Source organism: Lepidochelys kempii, chromosome 13 (genome assembly GCF_965140265.1).
Source record: "Lepidochelys kempii isolate rLepKem1 chromosome 13, rLepKem1.hap2, whole genome shotgun sequence".
Lineage (NCBI taxonomy): Eukaryota > Metazoa > Chordata > Testudines > Cheloniidae > Lepidochelys > Lepidochelys kempii.
Window position 1 is genome coordinate 36419345 of NC_133268.1, and position 20892 is coordinate 36440236.

Consider the following 20892-nt stretch of genomic DNA (forward strand, 5'->3'; position numbering starts at 1 on the left):
CAACATCACCCTTGTTGCTCACACTTCTAAACTTAATCCAGAGACTCTCAGGTTTTTCTGCAGTTTCATACCTGAGCTCTGAGCAATCATACTGCTCTCTTACATACAATGCAACTCCCCCACGTTATCTGCCCTGCCTGTCCTTCTTGAACAGTTTATATCCATCCATGACAGTGCTCCAGTCATGTGAGTTATCCCACCAAGTCTCTGTTATTCCAATCACATCATAATTCCTTGACTTTGCCAGGACTTCCAGTTCTCCCAGCTTGTTTCCCAGGGTTCTTGCATTTGTGTATAGGCACTTGAGATAACTCGCTGATCGTCCCTCTTTCTCAGTATGAGGCAGGAACCCTCCCCTCTTGTGCACTCCTGCTCGCGCTCCTGCTCGTGCTTCCTCCCGGTATCCCACTTCCCCACTTACCTGAGGGCTTTGGTCTCCTTCCCCCGGTGAACCTAGTTTAAAGCCCTCCTCACTAGGCTAGCCAGCCTGCTTGCGAAGATGCTCTTCCCTCTCTTCATTAGGTGGAGCCCATCTCTGCCTAGCACTCCTTCTTGGAACACCATCCCATGGTCAAAGAATCCAAAGCCTTCTCTCCGACACCACCTGCGTAGCCATTCATTGACTTCCACAATTCAACGGTCCCTACCCAGGCCTTTTCCTTTCACGGGGAGGATGGACAAGAACACCACTTGCGCCTCAAACTCCTTTATCCTTCTTCCCAGAGCCACGTAGTCCGCAGTGATCTGCTCAAGGTCATTTTTGGCAGTATCATTGGTGCCCACGTGGAGAAGCAGGAAGGGGTAGTGATCTGAGGGCTTGATGAGTCTCGGCAGTCTCTCCGTCACATCGTGAATCCTAGCTCCTGGCAAGCAACAGACTTCTCGGTTTTCCCAGTTGGGGCAGCAGATAGATGACTCAGTGCCCCTGAGGAGAGAGTCCCTGACCACCACCATGCATATCTATAAAGGAACTGTGTACTGACTGTTTATTATATGTGAGATACTTTAGATTATTTCTGGAGTATCTTATAAGTAATTACAGAGTTTACATCAGTTGCGAAAGTTGGTACATGAGAATTTCATCAAGAGCGTGGTGTGGGCTGAGAGAGGTGAGCAAAGAACTGTCAATATGGAACTATTTATAAGCAAATAAAACTTATCCCTTCAAATGTAACCTTTTCTCTGCCTTATGTGCCAATTTCTAGCAAGGTTTCAAAGCCCCAGAGAGCAAAGTTGTTTCTTTTTATTCTTTTTCTTCTCCAATCTCCCTGCTTAAAAACATAAAACACTCCACCCCACAATTGGAGATTAGGAGAACATGAAGGCTGCGCAATTAAAGACTCACAATTCAGGAAAATGCTGCACTCACAGCCTTAACTCTACCCCCATGAGCCAGATTTTCAAAGCCACCTATGAATGTGGCTCCGCAGTTTCCAATAATTTTAATGAGATCGGACCATACGTCTCCTTTACATGGTTTTCACTCTACCATTCACAGATATGATATATCACTGGTTTTCAACCTGTGGTCCACGGACCACTTTAGTTCAGCAGCCTATGTCTAAGATTTCCAAAGGGGTCTGCACCTCCATAATTTTCCACAAATGAAAAAAGGTTGCAAACCATTGCAATAGATACAGGATCAGATACTCAGCTGGAGTAAACTGCACAAGTTCCATTAAAATCATTCTTTCTTTTAGAATACCAACTAAAGAAGCAACTAAAGATCAGTGCCGCCATTGTGCCAGGTGGTGCATAACCTCTGATTGAGATCAGGGCCCCCATTGTGCTAGACACTGCACAGACCTTGACCGAGATCAGGGCCCCATTGTGCCAGGTGCTGCAGAGACCCTGACCGAGATCAGGCCTGCCATTTTGTTGGGTGCTGCCCGTACCAAACCAATATTATGTTGTTTTTTATGGTGGGCACTTTTCATGCATGGAGGTCGACTGGCATCAGCTTGCCCAGTGGCTACTTGAACTGGTGACGGAGTTTGTGCTGCTGGGGTTATCTCAGACCCGGGAGATCCAGCTCTTCCTCTTCGTCTTGTTCTTTGTCTTCTATTCTGTGATCTTCCCTGCCAACATCATCATCCTTACCATCTGGGGCGACACTCACCTGGGCTCCCCCATGTATTTCTTCCTAGCCAACCTGGCCTTCCTAGACATCTGCTACTGCTCCATCACCCCTCCCCCCCAAAGATGCTGGCTGACTTCTTCTCCCACCATAAAATCACCTCCTATGGGGTCTGAAAAGCACAGATCTTCTTCATCCACTTCCTGGGGGCAGCTGAGGTCTTCCTGCTCATGGGCATGGCCTTTGACAGGTATGTGGCCATCTGCCATTGCCTGCGCTATGCCAGCATGATGAGCAGGGAGGTCTGCTGTGCCCTGGTGGGGGCTGCTTGGGCCGGGAGCTTCATGCACTCTTTCCTGCAGGTGGTGTTGATCATCCAGCTCCTGTTTTGTGACCCCAATGAGCTGGACAATTTCTTCTGTGACATCAGCCAGGTGATCAAGCTGGCCTGCACCGATGTCTACATGCTGGAGTTCCTCATGTTCTTCAGCAGCGGCCTTTCCACTGTGATGTGCTTCCTCCTCTTGCTCATCTCCTATGCAGTGCTGCTGGTCTGACTTCAGGCAGGTGACCCTTCAAAGGGGACGATCAAAGTGGCTTCCACCTGTGTCAGCCGCGTCATCATCATCTTCATCATGTTTAGCTTGGCCATCTACATCTACTGCCAGCCCTTCCGCAGCTTCCCCCTGGACAAGGTAGTGGCCGTGTTCCACACAGTGGTCTCCCCCCTCATGAACCCTATAATCTACATGCTCAGGAACAAGGAGATCATCAGTGCCATGAAGAGGCTGCTGGGCAGACATGGGCTCTGCAGAAGGAAATAGAACAAAGTCAGAGTGAAGAAGTGCAGGGTTTGGAATTATTTCAGGGCATTTCTCTGTCTTGTATTATACAGGAGGTCAGACTACAGGTTACCAAAGAACTCTCAATGTGTACCTATTTTTAAGAAAATAAAAAAATCCCCTTAAATGTAACCTTTCTTCTGTCCCATGTGCCAACTTCTAGCAAGGTTTCAAAGCCCCAGGAGCAAAGTTGCTTCTTTTTCTATTTTTTCTTCTCCAATCTCCCTGCTTAAAAACATAAAACACTCCATCCCACAATTGGAGATTAGGAGAACATGAAGGCTGCGCAATTAAAGACTCACAATTCAGGAAAATGCTGCACTCACAGCCTTAACTCTGCCCCCATGAGTCAGATTTTCAAAGCCACCTAGGAATGTGGCTGCCCAGTTTCCATAGAAATCATTCTTTCGATTAGAGTACCAGCTAAACAAGCAACCAAAGATCAGAGCCCCCATTGTGTCAGGCGCTGCACAGACTCCAGTTGAGATCAGGTCCCATTGTATCGGGGGCTGCACAGGCCCCAACCGAGATCAGGGCCCCCATTGTGCCGGGCGCTGCCTGTACTCAAACCAATATTGGGTTGTTCTTTGTGGTGGGCACTATGCGTGCATGGAGAGTGAATGGCATCAGCTTGCCTGGTGGCTACTACATCTGTGTGACTCGCTGAGTTTTCAGATCTCTGACAGTTTGGAAAAAGCAGAGGAGGGAAGAAATTGCATCAACCTGAACAGAGTTGAAAAAATCCAGAAAAAATTAAGGGAATTGGAAAATTGTGGGTAGGGTAGATGGAAATATTTCGTTCAACCCACAATGAAATGTGAAATCCCCGGGTTCAAGTCCCCCATCTCTGTGGTGTGAAGAAGGACTAGGAAGTTGGGTCTCTTGCTTTATAGCAGCACAGCTACACCACTGGGCTATGGGATAAGCTGGTGTAGAAATGTCTCCTGTTGAAGCCATTGCATTATGGATTAATAATTGGAGCAGGGGGGACTGGCCCTTCCAATTCCCACCTTCAAGGCACGTGCCTTGACAAACCAGGCTCTGGAGTGAGGCTGGTGCTGCTGCTTTCTTCCTTTAGCCCAAGAGTTTCATATCAAGTCAGATAATTTCCACAGGAAACAATGAAGGGCTTCCATGCCAGAATATCCCATAGGCTGGAGGCTAACGGGCCTGCTTTTAATAGCGGAGACTCAAGTTCAAATCCTACCTTCCCATCAGCAAGGTGGGGGACTTGAACTGTGGCTCCCACAACCCATGTGTGTTAACCTTTGGGCTAACAGATAAAAAGGAGACATCAGCCCTTCTCCCTCTGGCCATTTCGTAAGCTCCCCACCACCAAAATATGGCAAATCCATGGATAGCTTCAGATCACTGGAAACTGCATTTTGGGGCTGTAGTGTCTCCAGGACTTCAATTCAGGTCTCCTGGGTTCTGTCCACAGCTCAGCTGGTGGTGGGTTCCAGTGGTTAGAACAGAGTAGTGGGGTGCAGTGGGTTAGAAAGGGCAGGTTGGGAGCCAGGACTCCTGGGTTCTATCCTGAGTCTGGGAGGCGAGGGATGTCTAGTGGGTTAAAGTGGTTGGGGCTGAGGTCCAGAACTCCTGGGTTCCATCCCCAGCTCTGGGGGGGCATTGGGATCTAGTGGGTCAGAGCAGTGGGGTCTGGGAGCAGTGGTAGATTAGTCACTGGGCCGACTAGGCCCGTCCCCAGTGGCCCTGGCCAAATGGGGACTTCAGAAAAAAATCCACTGCCGGGTTGCAAAAGCCCAGAGCTCTGGCCATGGGATAAGGGAAGCCCCCACACCTGACCCCACTCCCCAGCCGCAGCACAGGGAGGAGCAGTTGAAGTGGGGGAAACCCTAGTGCCACGACCCCATTGCCAGCACAAGCCGAGGAGCGGTGGAAGCCCCAGCCTAGCGTGTCCCAACCCCATCCCCAGCAGAAGCCAGGGGTGGCAGGGGAAGCCCCCGCTGCCCCGTCCCGGGCAGAGGCTACAGCGTGGCAGGGGAAGTCCCCGCACGGCAGAAGCACCAAGCGGGTGGGGCGGGAGAAACCCTAGGGCCCCAACCCTGGTCCCTTGCTGAAGCTCTGGGGGTGGCAGAGGAAGCCCCAACCCCAGCACCCCTGCTGCGGCCCCGGGAATGGAGGAGCTCTCGCTATCTACCGCGGCCTCAGGGCCGGGGGAGCTCTCACTCCCTGCTGCGGCCCTGGGGCCATGGCAGGAGGACAGAACTTCTCTGGTCTTGAGGCCGCCGTGGGGGGGGGCAGAAAGGAGCAAACGGGTTGTAGAGCCACAGAGGGACAGGCTGGGGCCCAAGGGAAGGGGCAAAAAGATGTGAGGCCGTGGGTGGGGACACAGGAGGAAGGGGCAAAATGGGGGTGGGACTGCAGGTGCATTTGCTCTGGCCCAGGATCCCAAGAAACCTTAATCTGCCTCTGGCTGGGAGCCAGGACTCCTGGGTTCCATCCCCAACCCTGAGAAGGGAGTAGAGTCTAGCAGTTAGAGCAGGGATGTGGGAAGCCAGGCATCAAGTTTTGTTAAGTACTGATTGCGTGACTTGGTTCATCTCCCTTTTCTCCCCTGTCCCCATGTTTCATTCCCAGTCCCCCTCACAGAAGGGCATCCTGCAGCACCCCCTGCTGTGGGGACACTGTCTTGCTGGAGCCCCACTGGCCTGTCCAATCTCCCCGCCCCCCACCTACCCGTCCTGGCAGCTGAGATCCCGGCTTCCCCTGGAGCTGGTGAGTTTGCTCAGTGCTGAATTAAGCGAGCAGCAGTTGCACACACACACACCACTACCGAGGTCTGCTCCCCCCCCCCAGTGGGGATTGGGGGCACCCGTCCCTGCCAGTGGGGATATACCGGGGGCCATGTGACAGCAGGGGATGGAGATGGCACTCAGCTGAGCACCTCTCACTCACTAAAGGCAGCTCAGGGTGAGTCTCCACCACTCACCCCCTTTCTCTTTTATTCCTCCTTTGCTCTCTCTCCATGTCCCTGCCCCGTGTGCTGCCAAGCACAGTGCCCTCCCTCTGTTGCCACCTGCGGTGCAGCTTCCCTACTCCCGGTCTCCTGCCAGCCAAGCGTGGGTTGGGGGTAGTACCAGCCCACAGGATCCTAATGGGCCTGTTGTTCCGATGCAAAGATGCACTGACCGGGCATGGCTAGGCACGAATTCGCCAGTGCCCCCTGCATGGCCCCTACCGCAGCCTGGAATCCAGCTGCTTCTCCTTCCTCCGCCCAAAACTCCCATACATCCACATCCCAATGTAAGAGCCTCCTGCGCCAGCCCCCTGCCCACCGGCCATTACAGCACAGCTGCTCTGTGTCCCCTGGCTCTGCCGGTGCCCCTCACTCCCAACCCGCAGCCCCTTCCTAGCCCAGCCCTGCGCTCCCCCACCCACAGCTCTGCTCATGCCTCAGTCCTGACCAGCAGTCCTCTGCCCACCTAGATGCACACCTGGCCTGTCTGTGGCTTTGCTGAGTCCTCTCAGGACCACGCATGGGCAGAGGGGCTGCGTGGAGAGCTCAGCGCCCTGTCAGTCGCATGGAGATGTTCTCCCTCTCTGAGCCCTGATGTTATTCCGGCTCCTCTCTGCCAGAGCATCAGGTGCAGCCAGGACATGGGACCAGCCAAGGGGACATGATGGCAGAGAAGGAGATAAGCATGGGAGCACCGAAGTGGGGCCCTGGCTAGCTGCCACTTGATTCCCTCTGCCCCACACACCCCTCCACCCACGTATACCCACGGGTGTGACCCCGGGTTCCCCTCTCCAACTCAGCTCATACTTTCCCTTCCTGACAAGCTGCCTCTGTTCAATGGCTGAGACTCTGTGGTCCAGATTTCCAAAGGTAGTTAGAGGCATTCGATGCAATGGGATTTTTCAGAAGCAGTTCAGGCACCTAATTCCCATTGGGCGTACCTTGCTTATGTGCCTAAACCCCTTTGGTGTTCCGGCCCCAAGAAGACACAGCAAGTCTGTGGTAGAATAGGGAGTTGAACCCACAACCTAGGCTAGTGGTCTCACTACAGGGCTACCCTTACACTGGGGAGCTGCATCTTTGCTCCTTTTGCATGTGTGTGTCCAGCGCAATGGGGCAAGAGAACTGGACGGTGGTGACCACATTCATCCTCCTGGCCTTGTCCCCTGCCCACAAAGTCCAGCTCATCCTCTTCTTCCTCTTCCTGCTCTCTACATTGTCATCCTCCAGGGCAACATCCTCATCTTCCTCACGTCTGGGGTGACCCCCACCTGGGCTCCCCCATGTACTTCCTGTTGGCCAACCTGGCCTTCATGGACATCTGCTACTATTCTGTCACCCCCCCGATGCTGCCCTGGTGGAGATCCTGACCTTCTCCAACAATGGGCTGGTCATACTCCTGTGCTTCCTTCTCCTCCTGGTCTCCTACTCCCTCCTCAAGCTCTGGGCACACTCTCCCCGGGGCCAGAGCAAAGTGGCCTCCACCTGCGTCACCCACATCATCGTCGTCTTCGTCATGTTCGTGCCAGCCATCTACATCTACTGCCGTCCCTTCAGCACCATCCCTCTGGAGAAGGTGTTAGCTGTGCTGCACACCGTTGTCTTACCCCTCACCAAACCCATGATCTACACCTTCAGGAATAAGGAGGTGAAGTTGGGCATGAGGAAGATGGTTAGCAGATGTGGGTCTTGGGGAAGGAAACTGACCAAGTAATGACAGAAAATTGCAGGCTTTGGGAATGTTTTACATGCATGGCCAGAGTCTTACCTCAGTTACACCATTGCATATTTGTACTATCTAAGGAGTAAATTTGTAGTAGTGATAAAGTTACTGTGGAGTAAATAACTAGTATCTATGGAGTAACTTTATAATAATTTTGTACAAACTATTGAGTCATTCTGAAGAACCTCTGGAGCAATTCTGTACTAATTTTGCAGGATATATACAGTGTAGCCCAGCTCCTCAAAGCTATTTAGGTCCCAGCTCCCATTGATTTCAACAGCAGTAAGGAGCCTAGAGTTATTTGAAGCTCTGTGCCTAAGAGTGCAGTATTTCTGTAGTATCTACCAAGTAATTCCTTACTAATTTTGTAAGTGTACGGTCTGTAATATTGTTTTCTATGAGTAAACTCAGGTTCTGGTCTCATTTACTTTGGTGTAACTCTTCAGTATTTGCTGAGTAACTATACACTATAGATGGAGTAACTCCATAGTATCTGTGTAATAGCACTGTAGCAGTTACAGCATATCTGAAGAGCAACCCTCCTGTACTTTCCTCATTGCTATGAAATAATTGGGTAGTATTTACAGAGTAACTCTATAGTATCCATGGAGATGACCTGTAGGATTTATGGCATACCTCTGCTGTCATTCCAGAGCTAAGCCAGCTCTGGGATGGTTATTTATTGGCACATATCAGTTAATAGTAATAAGGTTTATGTTACCTTGACTACTCATGGCAACACACAGCAGGTAATGTGGCATAGAGGGCATATGTCAAGGACTAACTATGTTTTTCTGGAGTTCCTACCACATGTAGACTCCTCAGAACGTCCGTGCCCTTGAATACCATGTTTCGCTCTTAGTCCATTTGTGGGGATATTTCTATTTGCTCCACCCACTCAGCCATAGTCACCTGAAGGAGGAAAAGATTTGTCTAAATGCGGCACTGCTTGCTGAGGACCAAACAGAGTTTGGCTGGCAGGTTCATGGGATACAAACAAATTCTGGCTTAGCTCAAATAAATTCTGTATGGCTAACTCAGCTTCTGTACAGGTTTCAGAGTAACAGCCGTGTTAGTCTGTATTCACAAATAGAAAAGGAGTACTTGTGGCACCTTAGAGACTAACCAATTTATTTGAGCATGAGCTATTTGAGCTAGTATGGATCCGATGAAGTGAGCTGTAGCTCACGAAAGCTTATGCTCAAATAAATTGGTTAGTCTCTAAGGTGCCACAAGTACTATTCGACATTGGTGAGGCCTCATCTGGAGTACTGTGTCCAGTTTTGGGCCCCACACTTCAAGAAGGATGTGGATAAATTGGAGAGAGTCCAGCGAAGGGCAACAAAAATGATTAGGGGTCTAGAACACATGACTTATGAGGAGAGGCTGAGGGAACTGGGATTGTTTAGTCTGCAGAAGAGAAGAATGAGGGGGGATTTGATAGCTGCTTTCAACTACCTGAAAGGGGGTTCCAAAGAGGATAGCTCTAGACTGTTCTCAATGGTAGCAGATGACAGAACGAGGAGTAATGGTCTCAAGTTGCAGTGGGGGAGGTTTAGATTGGATATTAGGAAAAACTTTTTCACTATGAGGGTGGTGAAACACTGGAATGCGTTACCTAGGGAGGTGGTAGAATCTCCTTCCTTAGAGGTTTTTAAGGTCAGGCTTGACAAAGCCCTGGCTGGGATGATTTAACTGGGAATTGGTCCTGCTTCGAGCGGGGGGTTGGACTAGATGACCTTCTGGGGTCCCTTCCAACCCTGATATTCTATGATTCTATGATACTCCTTTTCTATTCAGCTTCTGTAGCCAGCATGGATTGTTTATTGCAGGCATATGGCCAATTTGATATCATGACAAAATGCTTCCACGGGATTTATCAGCAAAAGATCACAAAGCACTTCATGGATACTGATATACTGAGCATTTAAAACCCTCCAGGAGGTAAGGAAGTGTCATTAGCTCCTTTATAAATGGGGAAACTAAGGCAAAGAGAGGGGACAGAGCTATCAAAACATCACACAGAGGGTCTGTGACAAAGCTCGGATTAGAATCCTGGAGTCCCGGCTTCCAGCCCCATCATGCTTCAACTACTAGACCCCACTCCCCTCCCAGAACCCAGGAGTCCTGGCTCACAGCCTCCACTCGAACTGCTATTGCTCTCTCCCTATTGGCTATTTTAATTTCAATTCTGCAGTACATAAATAAATTGTATTATTGTACAATTAATCATTGTATTATTATTAGAGCTGGGAGCTGATTTTTTTCAGATGGGTTCCAAAATATCCCCTGGGTCTTCTAAACGCTCCTAGTCCTGAAGTTTGTACCCTGAGTCTAGCATAAATCAAGCATTTCAAACCAAGAAAGGAGCTGGTTCTGTTCGACCAGAAGGAAAAAGCCGTGATTGGCAGCTCCTCGAACCGCCACTAGAGGGCAATAAAGTACTGAGAAAAAGACCTCAGCTGCTTCCACACAGAGCGACGGGTGACCGGTCCACTTTGCAACCGGTCCCGAAACCGGCCTGGCCTGTGGGCTGGGAACCACAGATCGGGCCATCCCCCCGCAGGGGAGGGCGTCTTTCTTCCTGTGGTTCCAATTTCCAGCCCAAAGGAAGGAAGAGAGGCGGCTCATATTGATTTCTTTCAAACTCTCATCCATCTGCCGCTTGTGCAATTCCCTCTGTCTGAGCTCCAGAGGGGCAGCCGTGTTAGTCTGTGTCCGCAAAGAGACCAGGAGGACTTGCGGCACCTTAGAGACTCCCACATCTATTTGAGCATAAGCTTCCCTGGGCCACAGCTCCCTGCATCTGTCCGAGTGACGCGGTTGGCGAGGTGATAACTTTTCTAGGACCAACACCTGTTGGTGAGAGAGACACATAAGTTGGTCCAATAAAAGATATCACCACACCCAGCTTGTCTCTCTACCCTCCTGGAGCCCACACTGGAACAACAACACTACAATCTCTCTATCTCGCTGTCTGTCCTGTAGCCATCTGTCTATCCCTCCCTTACACAACCCTCTGTCTCTCTATCTGCCCCATACCTACTTATTTATCTTTCGCTATTGCAGGTATCCCTCCTTCTGTCGCTCTCTCTCTCTCCCGCTGTATCCATCCACCTACCTATTGATCTATGTGGTGTTATCTCTCTCTCTCTCCTATCTGAACTTAATTATTTATCCAGTTCACACATATCTCTCCCTCTCTCATACATACTTTATCTACCTGTCCATCATCTTACTCTTATATTGTAGTATCTGAAGGAATACTGACCTTGGAAAGTTCCTGGTGCTAATACAATTAATTGAAATCCCATGTCGCTTTTTATTAGTTTTGACCCTACTCCTGTTGGTTTCGTTTAGAGCTTTATTTTGATGCAGAGAGCTGTATAATAATTTTTAAATGTGTGTACTCAACTCCAAATAATAAAAAAGTTACATATATTTAAAGGGACCTCAGCAATAAAAATATACAGAACTTGTAAATAAATATTCATGAATAATAACCATATGTATAAAGTAACCTAATTGAATACCAATATATTTGAAAATATGTATTAACAATCATGACTATAAAATCAATATAATAATGTTAATCTTTTGCAATCATGTTTCAATTACAATAATATTTATAAATCATTCAAATACTGTTCCAATTCCTTATAATATTTATTAATAGCAAATGCATTGTTTAGACCTCAATCTAATGTTATTTCAAACTGTTTATATACATTTATTTAAAGCAATCAATGTGTTTATGAAGCAGTCTGACAACACTTCAATGAGTTTCCAAGTGTTTATTAGAAGCAATCATGTTATCAGTCAAAGAGCATTTCATTCAGTTCACAAACACCTATTAAGAGCAATCAGGGTGTTTAAGGCAATCTATTCTGATTTTATACTGCTTGTACACATTAATTAAGACCAAACATAATGCTGAAAAGAAATCTAATGATGCAGATCTTTATAAGCATTTATTATTGATAAGAAGAGGAATGATTAAATACAAATCTTTAGTAACTGTTAGAAGAAAAACGGAGCAGGTTGACCCAGAGGAGGATATGAGTACAGGCTTCTTTATTGCTATACTTGTTCCCCTGGACCCAATTGTCCAGTAAGCACTGGATTAGTTACAGCATACTCTTTTTATTTAAGTTAGTATTGTGACAGGGTCGGGCCAGATGGTTACAGGAGAGTAATAGAAGGCAGATATATTAGCCCCAGGTTAAGTAGGTCCCTTTTCCCTGGGTAAGATAACAGGGAAGGTTCTAGAACAATCAGGAACCTTCTGGAGATAATTAAGACAGACAGGCTGATTAGAACACCTGCAGCCAATCAAGAGCTGCTAGAATAAATTAAGGCAGGCTAATCAGGGCACTGGGTTTAAAAAGGAGCTCACTTCAGTTTGTGGTGCATGTGTAATGAGCTGGGAGCAAGAGGCGCTAGGAGCTGAGGGTGAGAAAGCGGACTGTTGGAGGACTGAGGAGTACAAGCATTATCAGACACCAGGAGGAGGGTCCTGCGGGGATACAGAAGATGTTGGGAGGAGGCCATGGGGAAGTAGCCCAGGGAGTTGTAGCTGTCGCACAGCTGTTCCAGGAGGCACTCTAGACAGCTGCATTCTACAGGGCCCTGGGCTGGAACCCAGAGTAGAGGGCGGGCCCAGGTTCCCCCCAAATCTCCCAACTCCTGGCCAGGCACAGGAGGAGTTTACCTGGACTGTGGGTTCACGAAAATGGCCAAACTGAGGGCTGCCATGACGCTCCAAGGCGAGCAAATCGGCCAATAAGTGCAAGACCCACCAAGGTAGAGGAGGAACTTTGTCACAGAATGTAAACGCCTACATCCATTACAACACACCAAAAACCCTTATTAAGTAATAGAAACTCCTATACTATGATTATACCCACCCCTATTGACTGATTACAGCATTACACATATTATACACACATCTTTCCCTTGAAAATACATTTCTTTGCAGTGATTTGTTGCTAAAAATTCCCTTAATTTGCAGTTTTCAGGTGAGGGAGGAAGGAGCCATCATGACCCAGGGCTCGCTTATGTAGCTGGGAAAGGAAGGGAGGAGGAGATAACACTTCTTTAGATCCCCACATTTCTTATGCAGCTGCAACACTTATCAATACTTAAGAAGGAGAAGGGAGGGGAAAGGGGTAACGCTTTATCTACTAAGCGAAGGAGAATAGTGCATGCCTTTGCCTACTCCCTGATACCATGCCAGCACACCAGCGGTTTTTCATATCTGTTAGTTAACCCTTACATATCCCAGCAGTAACCTCCTCCTCCTCCTCCTCCTCCTTCTTCTTCCTAGCCCCAGCTATATGTGGTTGGCTCTTTTCAGCTTGGAAAAGAGACAACTAAAGAGATATGATAGAGGTTTATACAATCATGACTGGTGTGGAGAAACTAAGTAAGGAAGTGTTATTTACTCCTTTTCTGTACACAAGAACTAAGGGTCACCAAATGAAATTAATAGGCAGCAGGTTTAAAACAAACAAAAGGAAGTATTTCTTCAACAATGCACAGTTAACCTGTGGAACTCCTTGCCAGAGGATGTTGGGAAGGCCAAGACAATAGCAGGGTTCAAAAAAGAACTAGATAAATTCATGGAAGATAGGTCCAACAATGGCTATTAGTCAGGATGGACAGAGAGGTGTCCCTAGCCTCTGTTTGCCAGAAGCTGGGAATGGGCAATGGGGGATGGATCACTTGATGATTACCTGTTCTGTTCATTCCCTCTGGGACAGCTGGCATTGGCCACTGTCAGAAGACAGGATACTGGTCTACCTGGCCCTTTGGTCTGACCCAGTATGGCCATTCTTATGTTCTAATAACCTGTGTGTTCTGTTATAAACACATATTGGTAATGCTAGTATATTTACAGACCAATCTAATGTTGCCTTCATCTGTTTATACCCATTGATTAACAGTATTCTCATTTTATAGCTCATTAGAAATAAACCTGGATCTCTTCATAAATATAAATCAAGAATTAGGTTGGCATAGCAATCTCACTGAATGTAAATCTCTATGTCAATAAACATGAATTATCTGAATTAATAGGTGCTGAGATATCTTAATAACAGCATTTTATTAAATAAATAAACATATTAAAACAAATTTAAACTAGTACAATTTAGATCTCACTATCACTGCTTAGATTTCTGCATAAATGCATGTTTATCCTTATTATTTGATCTTTACAAACTATAACATCAGATGACAAAGAATATAGAAATTAGTATTTGTGCAATTAATAATAATAATTAATAACTTCTCTTGTGAGAGCAAAAATGACTCCATTGTTATTATTTCAAAGCTAGCTCTGTCTAATTTTCATTCATACCAGTTGGGATTATATGAGAATAGAGATTTTATTTTTACAGCATCCAAATTGTACTATTTATTTGGAAAATCAAATGCTTTCCAGATGAAAAATTGTTACCAAATTAATAAAAAGCAGTCACCAACTATGATAATTTACATAGAGCAAAAGCTCAGAAAAAATGAACTTTTAACATTTATATTCCCCATCCACCAAGTGGGACAACTGTTCCCCGCAGAGTCACAGATCTCTATTAATGTTGTTTTATTAATGATCTGTTATTAATAATGTCTAGTTATGAATGTTAACCATTAACTACTAGCTCCTGATTAATAAATTATAAGAAATGGCAACAAATCAATTGATAACTGATATGTGTTCATTATTTGATAACGGATGGATGGTCATTAATCATTAATCCAGAACAATTGGTATTCAGGCTGAATAATATGATTGCAACATATCTTTTGTGTAGGATGCAGAGTTAATTCCAGATTCAGGGCGTATCCTTTATAGTAACTTTTCCACGGTATGCATCCGATGAAGTGAGCTGTAGCTCACGAAAGCTCATGCTGAAATAAATTGGTTAGTCTCTAAGGTGCCACAAGTACTCCTTTTCTTTTTGTGAATACAGACTAACATGGCTGTTACTCTGAAACTTATCCACCCTAATCATTTATAATGTGCAGTTAGTAATTATCAGCCGGTCGTTAATTATTAGTGAGTAATAATTTTGAAACTTACTGGTCATTAAGAGAGATTTCTGCTCTCAAGGGTGGTGTGTTGCTAAGCATTGTTTATTATAATCTTACAAGTATATATTAGAATGATAAGACTCATAGACAAGGATTTACTTTCATTTATTGGTATGAATAGGGGTGGCTAAGGTTATCAGTGTCACAGAGCCAGAAAAGTTCCCGAGGCAAAAATCTCAAAAGCTCACAAGTCCACAAAGGTTGCACCTGGGATCCAAATTCAGCTACTGCTACCAAGGGGATAGAATGTTACCCTCGCTTAGTAGAAGTGACATTCACATTAATCTGGCTTATCCCAGGGGACAATGCCTAGGAAACCCTCTCCTGTTTGAGACTGAAAAATGTGGAGAGCTCAAACTGTAGGCTATTGCTTCAATGTATCTAGCACAAATGACTCCGAATTCAGGCTGGCTGCCTTTCTGGAGCATGCGTGAGTTATTGTTATCGGGCTCAGTACACAGGGAAATGGGTGAAATTTGCCAGCCCGTGCTATAGAGCGGGTCCAACTGGATGATCTAATGATCCCGTCTCCCCTTAGACTGATGAATCTATGTGAGCAGGGAAATCTGAATCCCAAGATGTCTTATTGTCTCAAAGGACTTCATAATAGCTATGGTAATGATCATTTATAGTAATACATAAAGCACCAGATCGTCGGCTGGTGACAACTGGTCGTAGCTCCATTGGAGTCAGTAGGCAGATCCCCAGCTGGAGTCAACTAAAGCTCCGTTGAGACACAGGAGCTCAAGAATTTGTCAAAGGAGTTTTATACAATTTGTTGCACAAAGAACACAAACACTTTACCATTGGGGAAAGAGACACAAAAGAAGTTACTAGACTTGCTCAAGGCTGCATTGGAGTAGAACCCAGGAGTTCTGCTTCTAGACCCCTACCATTCTTTAATCACCCAAAGCCACCCCTTCTCTAACCAGTACCTAATTTCACAACAAGTCATCTATGATGCCCATTCCTCCTATGCCACGCACCAGATCCCAGTGCAGAACCTCGAGGATCTCCTAAGTCCCAAGTCCTCAACTGAGGTGGATACCCCAGGTGATTATTGCTCCCCAGACTCTTGGTTGCAATTTCACCCAAGATTCACCCGATGGCAAATGTCCCACCCATGCCCTGATACCCATTGGTTTGGCTGTTGCACCAGGGAAGTGGCTGAGCCAATAGGGAGCCTCCTCCTTTCCCACCGGTGGCCAGATTTGAATAGGCAGCCCTGATAAACAGACTGAGTGGACTATCTATCTATCTATGTATCAGATAGATACATCAGATAGACTATCAGACTATCTATCTATGTATTTTCTTCAGCCTTTCTATATTCAAAATCTCTAGTTATCTACTGATCCTACAATCTGTGATATCTCCACATCTAAATCTCTCTATCAATCCGTCTGTGATATCTCCCTTTCTCTTTCTGTCAATCCACCAATATACTGCTCTATGCTGGGTAAAATGTTCTGGTGTATTTTGTGCAGCTAGATGGTGCCAAAACATCTCCTTCAGAGATATATATACTTAACAATGGGCACTAGGGGCAGCAGAGAGTGGGGGTGGGGAAGGGGTGGTTGTACTGTATAATGGGCACCAGGGGGCAGCAGAGGGTGGGGGCGGGGAAGGGGCGGCTATACTGTATAATGAGCACGAGGGGCAGCAGAGGGTAGGGGCAGGGAAGGGGCGGCTATACTGTATAATGGGCACTAGGGGCAGCAAAGGGTGGGGGCGGGGAAGGGGCAGCTATACAGTATAATGGGCACCAGGGGGCAGCAGAGAGTGGGGGGTGGGGAAGGGGCGGCTGTACTGTATAATGGGCACTAGAGGGCAGCAGAGGGTGGGGGTGGGAAGGGGCGGCTGTACTGTATAATGGGCACTAGAGGGCAGCAGAGGGTGGGGGCGAGAAGGGGCGGCTGTACTGTATAATGGGCACTAGGGGGCAGCAGAGGATGGGGGCGGGGAAGGGGCGGCTATACTGTATAATGGGCACCAGGGGCAGCAGAGGGTGGGGGCGGGGAAGGGGCGGCTATACTGTATAAGGGGCACCAGGGGCAGCAGAGGGTGGGGGAGGGTAAGGGGCGGCTGTACTGTATAATGGGCACTGCGGGCAGCAGGGCCAGGACTAAATACCGCTACATATTTTCAAACCAATCCCAGTCCCAAGCAAACCAGGCTGTAGATTTCCATCCGAGGCCCGTGAGTCCCAAGGCAGGACAGTCCCTGACAGGCCATGGGCAAGAGCAGAGACATGGTGTTGACCCGCCCGGCCCAGCCAGCCCCACCCTGCAATGCACTTGTTAGCCCTGAGATCTGTTCGCTTGGCTGAACAACCAAGCACTCCAAGGCCCACCTGGTGTTTGTCTTCTGTGTGTTTTTCTCCTCTCCTCATTCAGCCCTCAGCTTATTTTCTGCCCCTCTCGGTGTTGTTATGATGCGCGGGGACTTCCCGCCGGACACCTGTTTCTCCGGAGCAGGGCCGAGGAGACCCCCCAGCACTACAATTAGACCCTGTTTTCTTCCGGGAACTGAAATCAGGAGAGGGCCAGAAGGCAGAACTGGGACCACCCGAGATACCACAGCAACTGCAGGCGATACTCAGTGGACAGCTGCTCTCTCATGACGGGGTTTCCAGCAGGTTCCTTTCCCCACTCTGAACTCTAGGGTACAGATGTGGGGACCTGCATGAAAACCTCCTAAGCTTACTTTTACCAGCTTAGGTTAAAACTTCCCCAAGGTACAACTATTTTACCTTTTGCCCTTGGACTTTCGCTGCCACCACCCAACATCTAAAACCGGTTACTGGGAACAAGTCTGTTTGGAAACGTCTTTCCCCCCAAAATCCTCCCAAATCTTAACCCCCTTTTCCTGGGGAAGGTTTGATAAAAATCCTCACCAATTGGCATAAGTGACCACAGACCCAAACCCTTGGATCTTAAGAACAATGAAAAAGCATTCAGTTTCTTAAAAGAAGAATTTTAATAGAAGAAAAAAAGTAAGAAGAATCACCTCTGTAAAATCAGGATGGTAAATACCTTACAGGGTAATTAGATTCAAAACATAGAGAATCCCTCTAGGCAAAACCTTAAGTTAGAAAAAGACACAAAAACAGGAATATCCATTCCCTCCAGCACAGCTTATTTTCTCAGCTATTTGAAGAAATCAGAATCTAAGGCATCTCTAGCTAGATGACTTACTAAGTTCTAAGACTCCATTCCTGTTCTGTCCCCGGCAAAAACATCACACAGACAGACCCAGACCCTTTGTTTCTCCCTCCCCCGAGCTTTTGAAAGTATCTTGTCTCCTCATTGATCATTTTGGTCAGGTGTCAGGGAGGTTATCCTAGCTTCTTAACCCTTTAGAGGTGAAAAGGGTTTTTCCTCTGTCCAGGAGGGATTTAAAAGGTATTTATCCTTCCCTTTATATTTATGACACGGGGCTTGTCTCCTTTGCTTGGCAGGGCCATGGCCCTTTGCTGTCAGCACGCCTGGGCCAGCATCACATTTCCATGGGATCCTTGTTTCCAGATACCCTGGGAAATCTAGCCCAAGCGGCCGTGCGTCTTATCTTTCCCAGGACTTGGGAGCCCTTTGCCCCTTTTTCTGTGGGTTCTCCATGGGCCTAGGATTTGTAGGAATGGAGGTGCCCAAATGCCTTTGAATTCCAATGGGTTTTGGGGTCCCAACTCCCAGAGACTTCCTTGGAACTCCCAGCCACTGACTCTGATCCTCACCCACGGTTTGGGGCCCGGCACTGGAGCGATCAGAGAATCATAGAATCATAGAATCATAGAATATCAGGGTTGGAAGGGACTCCAGAAGGTCATCTAGTCCAACCCCCTGCTCGAAGCAGGACCAATTCCCAGTTAAATCATCCCAGCCAGAGCATGGGATCTGCTAAGCCCAGCATGCGAACTGGACTCCGAGGACTGAGTGGAAGGGGCAGAGCCACCCGGCGGGTTTTCACAAGGCACCAGAGCAGCATTCGGAATTGAGATACTATGAGATTGGTCCCTGGCACGTGTAAGGCAATGAGTGGGGAATTCCTGCTTCCCCCATGACATCTGCCGTCGGCTGTGATAGTGTCAATGAAAACCCATGGGACGTGGCCTGCTATCCAGCCAGGCCTAGATCATGATCTGGGGACTACAGACGACAGGGACACATCACTGTAGCAGAATTTCAGCTCATTTTCATATACAAAGCAGTTTCCAGCCATTGTGACTGGGGAGGAAAGATTGAAGATGTGGCCTGATTTATCTGGCACGTCCCTGAGTGTGCACAGAGCCTGAACCCATCACTGTGGGGTGCGGGGAATTTCCCCAGCTATGCTAGTGTGTTTAATGCAGGATTTTCTCCTAGTTTTGATTATTTGGATTTTAAATTGGATGGGAGCAGTAAGGGAGGAGGGAACTGGGTTGTCATTTCTCTACATGGTTTGGATTCAAGACTCCTGGGTTCCATTGCTATTGGAGAGGGCAGTGGGGTTTAGGGGTTAAAGCGGGGAGGGCCTGGGGGCCCGGACTCCTGGGTTCTACTCCCAGCTCTGGGAGGGGATCAGGGACTAGTGGTTAGAGCAGGGCATCTGGGATCCAGGACTCCTGGGTTCATCCCCAGCACTGAGAGGTGAGTTGGGGCTAAGAGTCCTGTGGCACCTTATAGACTAACAGACTGTTTGTCTATAAGGTGCCACAGGACTCTTTGCCGCTTTTACAGATCCAGACTAACATGGCTACCCCTCTGAGTTGGGGCTAGTGGTTAGACCAGGTGGCAGTCACTGGGCACTGCCATCTCTCTGTGTGACCTGCTGCCCTTCCCTGTCCTGTTGGTGCCTCGCTCTCACCATATTTATTTCCCCGTCCCACACAGAGAGGGTCCGGCAGCACCCCTTGGGGCTCAGATCCTGGCTCCCCCCTCCTGGGGGTCCCACTCACAGCTCCCTGGGCTCTGTGCTGACCCCCTCACTCCCCACGACACTGAGCTGCAGCTTTGATCCCCACTCTCTGTGCCCCACAGCTCCATCCCACCCCACCCACCGCCAGGCGCAGGAGGGCTCCTGCATGAGGACACACACACACACACACATGCTCCGGCCATGATACCAAGGAGCAGGTCTCTCCAAACTCCCCTTCCCTAGCCCTCTTTCCTTCTGCCCGATGGCTCCATCCCACCAGATGCAGTTACCCCCATGGGGTAGACTTAGAGCTGTGCGTCACAGTCTCGGTTCGGGCACCGACATGGCTGAAGGAACCCGATCTTCCCTGACACTTAGCGGTGGGGAGATAAGAAGGGTCCCCAAGTCTCAGAGGGGCCCAGACCCATGGACGGGCAGAGGGATAGTCCAGGAGGAACAACCTGTCAGAATAACCCCGAACATTGACGGGTCTGTGAGCTAGGGATCCTTCCCCCATGGGAATACACGCGTGTCCTCCTGCTCCATTGGTGTCCATGGGAGTTTGGCCATTGCCTGCAGTGGGGCCAGGACTGGGCCCCCTGTGTCTGATCCCGGTGGCTCTGCAGACGCCCCTGTCCAAGGGGCCAGGGGGAGAATGTTCCTTGGGCTACAGATGGGTCTGAAACAACAACAGCCCAGAGGAAGGAGGAGATGCGGCTCAGTACACCCCGGGGTTATTAGCAATAACAGCACTGAGCGCTCACCCCGCATGGTGCCCCTCCCCATAGCACCAGGACTGAGCAGAAAGCCAGCACAGCACCTGGCAGCCCGATACGGGACAGCTAATATCCATCTGTCCATCCGTCCGTTCTCTGTGCAATTATCTGCCTCTCTAGCTCTCTGGCTGTGTGTCTGTGAATCTATCCATCTGTCTGTTCTATGTGGAATTATCTAATGGTCCCCGTAAATGAACATCTATTTATCTATCTGTCCATACTATGTGTAATTACATCTATCTATCTATCTATCTATCTATCTATCTATCTATCTATCTATCTATCTATCTATCCCCATACTCCCCCATCTATCTATCTATCTATCTATCTATCTATCTATCTATCTATCTATCTATCTATCTTATGTGGAATTATCTCTATCTATCTGACCATGCTATGCAGAAATATCAATCCATCTATCTGTACTACATAGAATTATCTATCTGTCCATGTTCCTGTACTTGTATTTTTAGTATCTGAGTGAACATTTGCCTGGTGCTAGTCCA

At 48.0% G+C, this 20892-nt stretch overlaps 1 pseudogene; it reads left to right on the forward strand.

Annotated features, from left to right (window-relative positions):
- The first annotated feature begins 1939 nt into the window (after positions 1–1939).
- Positions 1940–7613, forward strand: LOC140896764 (olfactory receptor 4M1-like; annotated as a pseudogene).
- Positions 7614–20892: the final 13279 nt, after the last annotated feature.